The following is an 11,356-nucleotide window of genomic DNA, read 5'->3' on the forward strand; positions in this document are numbered from 1 at the left end:
ATGCAAATTTAAGTGTAAATCCATATCTTTACATATTCTCCCTTGAACCAGCACTGTTCACACGTACCTGACAAAGAAGGCCATAATGTCAGATTGGTTGCAGTAGTGTGTCCTTAGAGCTTGAATGCTCTGCTCAACAACAGTGCGGCCATGGTGGCAGTTACTGAAAATGTAAAACCAGCCACCAACCCAACATCACCTCCACACTGTGAGACGGATTGAGAATATTTGCACATTCCTGCAGTTCTTTCATTTTAAACGGTTACATTGAACATGTTTTTGAAACAGTACATTTTACTATTTTTGTTGTCTTTTTTCTATTCTATGTGTATGTTTCTTGTCTATGCACCAAAACACTATAAGCAAATTCCATGTATCTGAAAATCTACTTGGCAATAAACCGGTTTCTGATTCCCACAGATCTACAGACCAGTTGCTAGTAATGGATTACGCCTTCCGAATCTAGCCTAAATTTGTTATCCTTTGATCCCAAATGTAATCTGTTCCCCCATTCTGGATGCTGGCCAATGAGAAGAGACACTGAGCTAAGGATTCTGATTGGCTCAGCTGTGACCTCTAGCCCCTACCCTTCAACTCTGTCTGTTCAGCTTGCGGGTCAAAGCAGGTCACCTTCGGAAGCACACAGCCAGATGAATGGCACGGGCTTTGCCCATGAACTCGCAGCAGGGTGGTGCTCTGCAAAGTTACACCAACCTTTAAGTATTTAAGCGTTCTTTAGCACTCCAAGTGTGCTGCTCAATGACTGGACATGTGCCTTGATCTCCTTCTGGAGAGGGGCACCAGCACACAACAACATTGACACAAGATAGTGTGCCTCTCTCTAACACGCATACACATATTCACAACAGCCCGAAAGTGTGACAGCGTACTTGCAGACACTAACCCACGTTAAAGCGAGGGTATCTCATAGCACACTGAAATCATTCTTGCACAATCAGCTGTTCATTCCCAGTCAGAAACACACACATTCTTACAGACTAAGCATCTCATGGTATATTTAGACCCGTGACAACTGCATGGCACATCTGCCTTTCGTTTCATTTCCATTGGCACGCTGGGAACACCACATGTCTCTCACACACACACACACACACACACACACACACACACACACACACACACACACACACTTTGTCCGTCTCCCATGTTGTCAAGACCCTAAAACAGTTATCAGTGAAAATCACTGTAATGAGATGAAAAGCGCAGCCTTACCAGTGAGAGCCCGTCCACAGGAGACACCAGGGTATGGAGGAGAGAGGAATGTGTCTACCCGACGAAAACCCAACGCGAGCCACCTCCCGGTGCTCTGCCACCAAATCAATTTCACACTCTCTCACCTCCCTGCCACTGTGATGTCATTCATTCATCCGTTTCCCCCGTAGCCGTGGCAACCCTGCCGCTTAGAGCTGTTTTTTCTTTTACATCTGTCTTTCTCTCTCCCCTTCTTTCTACGTCCCTCCCCCTCTCCAGACCCCAGTGAACCAAGCCCACCTACTCCATTTCAAGGGTACAGTTACACCCCTATCCTTGTAAGTACCCACCCCCTATTCTCTACTATCACATCGCCGATGTACAAAATGAGTAGGAGGGTACAAAACACAAAAAGGGGAGGCGCCTGGATTCACCTCATGTTGCGGACACACCCTGAAGAGTTTGTGGTCAAACAGGGATACTTTGTCAAGGCTGACATAAAGACAGAACTGGCAGACAAAGAGAGCTGGAAGGGAGACACAACAGAGCCTGAATAGGTGCGCCTGGAAATCTCCTGTTTATACGGGAGCCAGCTGTCTCTTTTGCACACAGAAAAACAACATATTGCAGAGTCTAAATGCTGATGCACAGATGTGTATGTCTGTATCACCCTAATACACTCAGACATGCATTCGCACAAACACTTAGCCCAGCAGTGTGGTGTGAGGTGATGAATAGCTAATGACCACCATCATAATTACTGCGGTGCTTCTCTGCTAATAATCCCCATGTTAACCTTGGAAAAGGGGAGAGGAAAATCTCGTCACTGAGAGACAAATCTCACACCTCCATCTTAAGCCGCCTCCTTTATTCAATTATTAGCCGCCCACTTTTCCTGTCCATAAATATTTTCCCAGCAAGCCCTCTTCCCAACCTCCACAGGCTTCAGATGTTCATCACTGCCTCACTCAAACCATTTCACCAAGCACTCCTACCAATCGCCACCCTGCCGTTTTCACATTTAAAATCTTCCTTCTGCACCTCCCTTCACCTTCACCTGCAGGATTGTGAGAGCCTGCCAAAAGGCATTCAACCACCCAGACAAAGAGGGGAAGAACAAAAAACGGGAAAAGGAAGACACATAAGGGTTACAAAAATCAAAACATCTACTTGTCAGACAGTCACTAAGTAAGGAAAATACCGCAAATTCAAAACATACAGTAAATCACTGTAAATGAAATGTTAATACCTATAATGCGATGTTTATTACAGTATTGAACTGGAAAAGAAAATTATGGTATTTGTGATGGTCTGGAGTGGGACAAAGGTCTGTTTTCCTCGCAGGAATTTGATACCATATTTTTCTGTTCTTGCCAGTTCACTGCACAACTACCTTCAGCATTGATTTTAATAACTAATTTAATGAATTAATGGTTTTAATTTATTACACAACTGGCCAGACTGAACAATGACACAACTAGACGCAAAATGTTCCTCCCTTTAGTCTGTTTGTGACTGTGTGGGAGTGTTAATACTCAACATACCAGATCTGTCGTAATGCTCCTTAATCTTTACGAATTGCCCTAGCACGAACCCTGACTTTGCAGCAATGCCAAGAGTCAGACTAGTGACTAGCCGGGCTGAAACGCCAGGTCCTATTTACTGTGACGGTTGGCCATAACCTTGATTTAACAAAAACTTTTATCTACTTATGAGCCCTGTGTTACAGTGACTTGGTTAAGGTAAAAACCCCTCTACTCTGGAATAGGGTCAGTTGGCAAATGTAAAACAGATGAATGTAAAATGGAGAGAAAGTTAGAACACAGAAAGATAGGTGGTAGAGGTTCAGGGGTGAGTGTGCATTACATATCTAAATTGAGGTACATCAGGGGCATGAAATTACCAGACTAGTGGTTCAAATCACACACACACACACACACACACACACACACACACACACACACACACACACCACACACACACACACACACACACACACACACACACACACACCTGTAATCCAAAACCAAAGCAATTCCCTCCACAGTACGATGAAATTTTGTTTTACCTGGACATTATCCCTCTCTTCAGAGTTCTTATCTGCACTTAGAGAAATGAGCAAAGAAACAAAAACAAGACTGTCCTCTATCGCCCCTTCCTATTACCCTTCACATTGATTCCTCTCGTTTCCATCCATGATGTTCCACTGTCAATCCAGCTATGCTGTATGTTAGTCTTCTTCTCACACACTCCTTATTGGCTCACTCTTTCATCAACACATCCTCCAACTCTCTCAATGCCTTTGGTTTTGACAATGGTTTGTTTGACACAGATCCATAGGAGATTAGCATGATAGCAGGTGGCAGTGTATCATAGCTTTGTAAGAGAGGCATCATGCCCCATTAAGTATTGACCTAATTTGATTAGGGTTGAATCTGAGAGATGACATGTTTGAAATCAAGCACACAAACATCACAGCAAGACCTTATCTTTCATCTCAGCATAAACTCCCCCCACGGCTTCTTCGATAGATCAAAGCAGTGTTTTTTTTAAAAAGGGAATGCTTAACCAGTCCTGTTCAAATCATTTGCATGGCTCAGCAGCTGGGCTCATATTCAGCTCACATTCAGCTCAGCGTAAATTCTTTCAGGAAGACCTAACTTTGAATCAATGCACTCCTAAATCAATTCAGCTGCTATCCAAATGAATGTATATTTTATCATGCTGTTGACTTGTTGCATATCTGCAACTAGTCTCTCCTGATTGAACTGTATCTCAGTGTAAATCCTTTCAGGAAGACCTCACTCTTAATCAATGCTCTATCTTATTCGAATCCGCTGTTGGAGGCGTTCACCTTCCTGCTAAACCAATCAGAATTGTACACAAATGGCGAGCACCAAACACAGAGTCCCAACCCTGCTTTAAAAAAAATCAGTTTCTCCCTTTGCTATCAGCTATTGTTGCAGGCACCAATGGTGTCTAGATTCCATCGGGGGAAATTTAGTAAATATTCGTATAGCGATGGAGTCTAATCGCCAAAGACTTTGTACATTTTATTGAACTGTACAATAAACCTTATTTGCATATCTGCAAACGTGTCTCTCCGGATTAAAATATACGCTTTCTAGCTGCAGGCAGCAGAACCTGGTAGGTGGACAATTGTTTGTGGGCAAGGGAGGGTTAATGTGTGCATGTGTGTTAGAAGCTTGATAGTGATGGGAGCCGTAAAGCAGTTACATTTCATCCACTTGCCCTCAAATACCAACAGGGAGGGGAGAGAACCTGCTGCTTCATGAGCTACTCTCTTCCCTCACACTTCTTTCCAATATAGACCTTTACTATCTTCCCATCACCATCCTTGCCATGTCACATAATTAAATAATTTCAGCTCCCACTCCTATGCACAAAATTACCTACATCTACAAAATGTAAGTACCTGTACCTATGCCCACATACTGACCCTGACTTAGATATTCCTTATGGACACGGTGTCCAATAATAACCCTGGAAGGGGAACAAAGTCTGTAAGGACTCCAGTCACATGTCAGCAGCAGCAATCCCACAGTAATATGCGGAAATCTTCTATAGAAAGATGAGGTCACATGGGGAACTGCATTCACCTCCTTTGACAAAGACTACCAACATAAAGGGCTTGGTCAACCAGTGCACCTGTTCAGTATTGGATCCATGCAGACTGCTCTGCTTTGATGACATTCTTCATCAGATGGGGGAAAATCTCAGATCAAAAGGTTTGGATTTAATCTTAGCCTGCTGGTAGTGTTCCACGCCCAAACAACATGTTGTTGCTGCTGCTGCTGCCAGCAGCGCTTCCTACCACCTGTCATTAGCTGCTGTTTGAGCCTGCCAACTGCCCAGTCCCAAGGGCCTCCTTTACTGTATAAGAATAGTCTGGGCTCTTCATCTCAAGATCATTTTTTAACTCATGCAGTCACCTGAGATATATAGGAAGACAAAAAATTGCAAAGGTTATGGATAACACTTCCTGTTAACTTTACTTCCACACTTTCAGGAGTTTGATTCTATATGAAAACATAGTATATTAAGTTAATCAAAAGAAGTTTAACTCAAGACAATTGTTGCTTGAATTTAATTAAGTAATTTAAAATTACATATTGAAACATTTTTGACATAGTTTCTTAAAAAGGGGAATTCCACCAGTTTTGCATATGTAATCCTGTGGAGTACAACTGCATATGGGAGAAAAAGGGATGAGCAATATCGGATAAACTGCCTCAAGTGACTAGTCTTCAGGCTAGCGACACTACATCACCTTCTACTAGCAAACACACCCGATTAGCTGACTGAAATGTTAGTAGTCAAGTTGTAATGGGGTGTAATGTGTGGAATCAGAAAGACAATATCTCTGTTTCTGCTGCATGCACTTTGATTTTTTTTAAACTGTCTAATGTGACGCCAACAATGTTAGAAGTGCAATGCTTATTGCGCTTATTATATATAATGAGTGCCCTATGCTTTATTTATGAGGCTTTTTGCAATAATACTATAGACTAAACAATCCTTAATAAAGTAAATTTAATAACAGACATCTGTCTCAGGTCACAGTTTGCCAATTATGAATAGCGCATATTGGTGTGGATTACAATTTGCACTAATCAGATTTGAGGGTGAAACTAATCTATGGCTTCCCCAGATGAACACAGTAACCCCCTTAATCCCCCCCCCCCATCTGTCTGCCCAGTCAGCTGTCTGAGGTCACTTGACTGATCCAACAGAAATTTTCCAGGTAACAGGTGGTGGCTGTCATTTCTAGTTTTTCCTCTCCAAATTTCATGCAGGTGTGATTTTTACGACGATGCCGCACTAAAATGAGTAGGCATATTCCCCTTAATAATGCATAAAAGGTGTCATTTAAATCTTGCCAAAGCCACAGGTCTCACCCTTAGCAACACAGCTGGTGGGCTGCTTTACATGAGTTCATTGAATACAAGCCATCCTATTCTCCCCATCCTTCTGCTCTTCCTCATCATCCTCTTTAGCTCATAAATCAACCCATAATTAACAGGGAAGGTGGTGACTAAGTCTTGAGACCATGTGGCTCAACAGCTGACTACAGCATAGGGGACTGGGCTGAGTTCTGACGCAGACCACAGACTACAATTTTCATGACTTTAGCCTCTTACTGGCCACACCCAGTGCAGCTTGCTTTGCCATGTTCCATATAAGAGACATATGAAAGGAGAACGACAAGGCAGAACGATACTGCCTGAAAATGGCTTCTTTTCTTAAAGAGAGAGTGATACTTTGATGCAAAGCTGCCATACAAAGAGGCCGACAATTTGGCTCAGAAGAATTACAGATGGGTGTAGCACACACACACACACACACACACACACACACGGCAATATGGAGAAAACCAATTCACGATATTTATGACAAAATACATCAATGTTGATATTGTGCCCATATTGTAGGGTTGACTATTGGTGCTTTCACAAAATATCAACACAATGACAGTTTTGATAAATAATCACCAATAATGTGGATACAATGACTTAAGTGGGTAAAGGCAAACAGTAAAACAGCTAGTAAGTCTGGTAAGTTCAGAAAAAGACATCACTTTACTGTAAGGCAGCCTTTATAACCAGGAAAAGACAACACTTAACTCCAAAGACGATATCCAGCCTCATAATCAATGTCGATATAATATCAATATATTGCCCAGCCCTAACACACACAGACACACACCCCACACATCTTGTTGAAAGGGCTGTGGCTGAAATGGTTGGTCCTCCTCCTCCATGATTGATTTTTTTAAAAGAGTGTTAAACAGTTACAACTTTGCATCATATTGTCCCAAGGGCCTACACAAATAACTTTAACACACACACATACACGTACATTATCTCTCTCTCAGACACAAACAGCACTCAGCCATCTGAATGAGGCCATCTGTGAGCTCCTGTGAAACAATAGAGTTTTGTGGGGTGACACAGGCGGAGTTAAGTTCTTGTCCGTTACTCAGCGACGTTCTGTCACACCAACAAAAAAAGCTTTACAGACGGTTCTCCTCACTGCCCGTTACAATGCTTCTGTATGCCTCTTTTACTTTTTCTGTCTCACTCTCTCTTACCACTAACACACATCACACAACCGCACGCCGTATGGGTGAACGCTGTCCAAGGTCCTCTGAATCTGGGACGATTCCCAACTGACATCCTGCATCCCAAAGGCTTTTTGGAGGAGTCGGTGTTACTGTGTGCAGTGATCAAGCCCACAAACCTGTTTCCCTTTTACTGTGCTGCCAGCCAGCACACATGCAACATCTCAGGGCAAACAACAGCACGCAAAAAGGGAAAAAAAGAGATAGAAAAAAAAGGCCAGTCTACAGACAGACGGTGGCCATTTAAGCAGTGGTCTTTACCTTGGAAAGCATATAAAGCAGAATGGATGTAGACAGAAGCAGATATTTTACTATTTGTGATTGTGTATTACAAAATCACATACATGCAAATAATACAGCATTCAAAATCATAATGCAAACAAATTGCCAATAGCCAAACATTGTGCCATCAGGCTTTCTGTGAATGGGAAACAGAGAAACTCAAACACTTTCACGCACAGCTAAACTACACTCAAACAGGAGACAAGTGGTACCATACCTCACTTCAACATTTCCACTGCAGTTCTTGATGCTTTCTTTTCAGCTAAAAAAAATAACATCCAGAGACAATCTGGTATCAGCTGCAAAGATCTGAAAGATTCAGAGAGTGAGGGGAAAAAAATACTCCCAACACCAACTCTCTCTACATCTACACCCATAGGCTAAAATCCTCCACTGACATCCCACCAGAAAAAGGGTAAGAGAGGGAAAGAGGGGAGTGTGCCAGTTTGGGTGAATAAGGGGGGAGTAGTTGAGAGTAGTTGAGTTGGAAGAGAGAGCATGAGTCAGTGAGAGACAGAGAGAGAGACTTAAGAATCTGTCAGTGAGTGAGCATGTGTGTTTTTGAGAGAGAAAAACAGAGAGTGAAACGGGAGTTTAAAACTAATTACAAGTGCTTATCACAAGCCCATGAGCAGCTGGTGAGAATGTGTGATATAGGGCTTAACACTACACTCTGTTGTGCCTGTAGCGTATGTGTGTACTTGCTGTGTGTTTATTGTTAGGGGGAGGAGAACCAAACACTCAAACAATGGGTTATAAGTGAAACCATGTAGTGAAAACAGTAGACAGATCGGACATGAAAGCTGTACGGAGCACATGTGCCAAGCAAAAGGACAACTGCACCTACTACATCAGAATCAGAATCAGAATCAGAAATACTTTATTGATCCCCGAAGGGAAACTCTGTGTTGTAGTTGCACAATATTATAAATAGTGTAGAAATACAAGAAATAAAGAAATATAAGGAATTGGATACGTACGGTATTTACATAAAGGAATGTTATTATACATTATTTACATAATTCACATAATTAAGGATTGGAATGGTGAAAAGTTAAATAATAATAATAATAATAATAATTGGGTATTTGAGATTGCACACATGTCAGGCCAGTGTTATTGCACAAAACAGATAATACAGATAATATTGTCCAGTTTCAACCTCTCTAGGTGTGGTGGTGTGTGTGTGTGTGTGTGTGGTGTGTGTGTGTGTGTGTGTGTGTGTCAGACACTTAGAGGGAGGAGTTAAAAAGTTTGATGGCCACAGGCAGGAATGACTTCCTGTGGCGCTCTGTAGTGCATTTTGGGAGAATGAGTCTGTCACTGAAAGTGCTCCTGTGATTGAGCAACAAGCCATGGAGTGGGTGCGAGACATTGTCCAAGATGACATGTAGTTTGGACAGCATCCTCCTATCTGACACCCCCGACAGAGAGTCCAGATCCACCCCCACGACGTCACTGGCCTTGCGAATCAGTTTGTTGAGTCTGTTGGCGTCCGCTACCCTCAGCCTGCTGCCCCAGCATGCAACAGCAAAGAGGATAGCACTGGCCACCACAGACTCATAAAACATCTTCAGCATTGTCCTGCAGATGTTGAAGGACCTCAGCCTCCTCAGAAAATAGAGACGGCTTTGGCCCTTCCTGTAGAGGGCTTGAGTGTTCTTGGCCCAGTCCAGTTTATTGTCCAAGTGCACTCCCAGGTATTTGTAGTCCTCCACGATGTCCACACTGACCCCACTGCCTTCTAATTCCCTTAACTCCCAGGATGGAAAGAGTACCACAAGATTTTACTCAAGACAAAGTGAAATTACTTGTGTAAAAATGTACTCATATGTAAGTAAAAAGTAGGTCAGTAATGGTATTTGTGACAACTATATTAAATGAAAGTGTATGCATCAACATGCCAATGTACGCACATTTCCCTCATGTCCAAACAACAACACATGTCCCATTTGCAGTCTGTGCATACAACTGATAAGTAGTTATCAATGTAGGCTACAACTTCCTTCAGTGCAGCCTATCAAGAATTAACTAGAAACAGGATCAGTTCAGACAATGACAATTACCGAATAAAAGGTCTATGGGTACCATGGCAGGCGCAGGAAGCATTATGACGCATTAAATAACCAGCCTCGCTCTTTAGAATAAAGTGTCACAAAGGCAGCCAACACAGATGTTAAGTCAGTGAACTCAAGCAAAAAGACTGCATGCAGATCTTACCATATTCTCTAATATTCTAGTTTTATGGTTCACACAACGCTATGTATCTAGGTAAAACAAGTAGGCAAAGTTAAACGTCCTCCTCTTCTGGGGAGAGTGTTAGCTACATCCATAAATTAGTTTGTTGTTGTAATGTTACCGTTAATCTCACCTGTCTTAAGAACACTGTCGATGCTTTGAGCACCGCTAAATCCCCCTCAGTCTGCTTTAGGTTCAACTTCTTTATCTTCCTCGTCTAATCTCCATCCATAAACAAGTCCACAGCATCAGCATCTCTGTCCCACTGCCCTCCTCAAATTCAAAAAGTTTGACAGCAGAAAGGTCTTTTGCGCACCTCACAAGGGTTTCTAACGTTACCTAGAATGTAAGGTAACGTTAGAAACCACGCTATTTCAGCTAGACCCAGCATACACTTGCTGTGGGTGTTTGGTTTGGGTCATGTGGCATGGAGGCCAGCAGGTGGTGCATGAATTAAATGAAGGTAGACATATAAAAAGAGTTTAAACATTTAACTAAATATAATATTCATATTAGAATTAGAATTACATAATGGTTGCTTTTGGTGCACAGGTAATGTTTTAATTTTTGCAATGCTAGCATCATGGGGGATTGCCATGTTGGTCGGTTTACCACTTTGGTCCAGACTGAAATATCTTATTTCCAGGAAATGATATCAATGCCATTCCCATCAATCTCAGCTTTGTGTTTAGTGCTACTTAGCAGATGTAGCATTCTTAGACAGCATTCTTAAATTCTAAACCAAGATGGTAAACTTGGTAAACCTTATACCTGCTAGTTTGCATCATCATGTTTGCAGTGTCATTGTGAGCATTTTAACATGCTGATGTTAGCATTCAGCAAGCACTGCTGTGCCAAAGTAGCCTAATATAAAACATGTTTCCAAAACCAGATTTCCTCACTTTTTCACACTTTTCTTCACCAACCTTTTTGTCACTTAAATATTCGAAATTAACAACATTCCAACATTTATCATTTACATCCAAAGAATGAGGAAAAGATAGAAAATACCTAAAATGACTTTCATCTGTCTTTTAACAGTAATAGGTTGCTTGTTAAGGTTTTGCTTGTTAATGTGTTTATGCGTTTGCACACGATACAGTGCTCCCTGTAGCCTATGTTTTTGTTAGTTTGCAAGTGAAATGTATGAGAGGACAGTTATGTTTCCCCGGTCCCACAGCCCCTAGATTTGTGTGTGTGTGTGTGTGTGTGTGTGTGTGTGTGTGTGTATATATGTGTTTGGAGGGGGGGGGGGGGTTCATCCATGCTCTGTGTGCCTCTGCCAAAGCTCCATCTTGGAACAATAAAGCAAAGTGTGGGAGTCAGGAGATGGGGAGAGAGAGGAAGGGGGGCAGAGTTGTGGCAAACCAAAATCCTTCCCTCCTCTCATCCATTTGATGATTTTCCTCTCCTCTGTAATAGGCTGACGTCCTTGAGAAAAATACCAAGAACAAAAGTAAAACCAATCAAGATGAGCTTGAA

General features: G+C 42.2%; 1 protein-coding gene across 3 annotated transcripts in view; it reads right to left on the reverse strand.

The window, feature by feature from the left end:
- The window catches only part of myo16 (myosin XVI), a 119,539-nt gene extending 109,380 nt beyond the window's left edge, over positions 1–10,159 (reverse strand). Inside the window, exon 1 of one of the 3 annotated variants that reach the window (XM_032529125.1) lies at positions 10,008–10,159. The gene's annotated coding sequence lies outside the window, so the exon portion shown is untranslated. Of the gene's footprint in view, positions 1–1,233; positions 1,458–7,853; positions 8,072–10,007 lie in introns of those variants that run through there. The other 2 variants (XM_032529124.1, XM_032529123.1) reach the window with 2 other exon arrangements.
- Between the last annotated feature and the right edge of the window lie 1,197 nt (positions 10,160–11,356).

Source organism: Etheostoma spectabile, chromosome 11, assembly GCF_008692095.1.
Source record: "Etheostoma spectabile isolate EspeVRDwgs_2016 chromosome 11, UIUC_Espe_1.0, whole genome shotgun sequence".
Taxonomy (NCBI): Eukaryota; Metazoa; Chordata; class Actinopteri; order Perciformes; family Percidae; genus Etheostoma; species Etheostoma spectabile.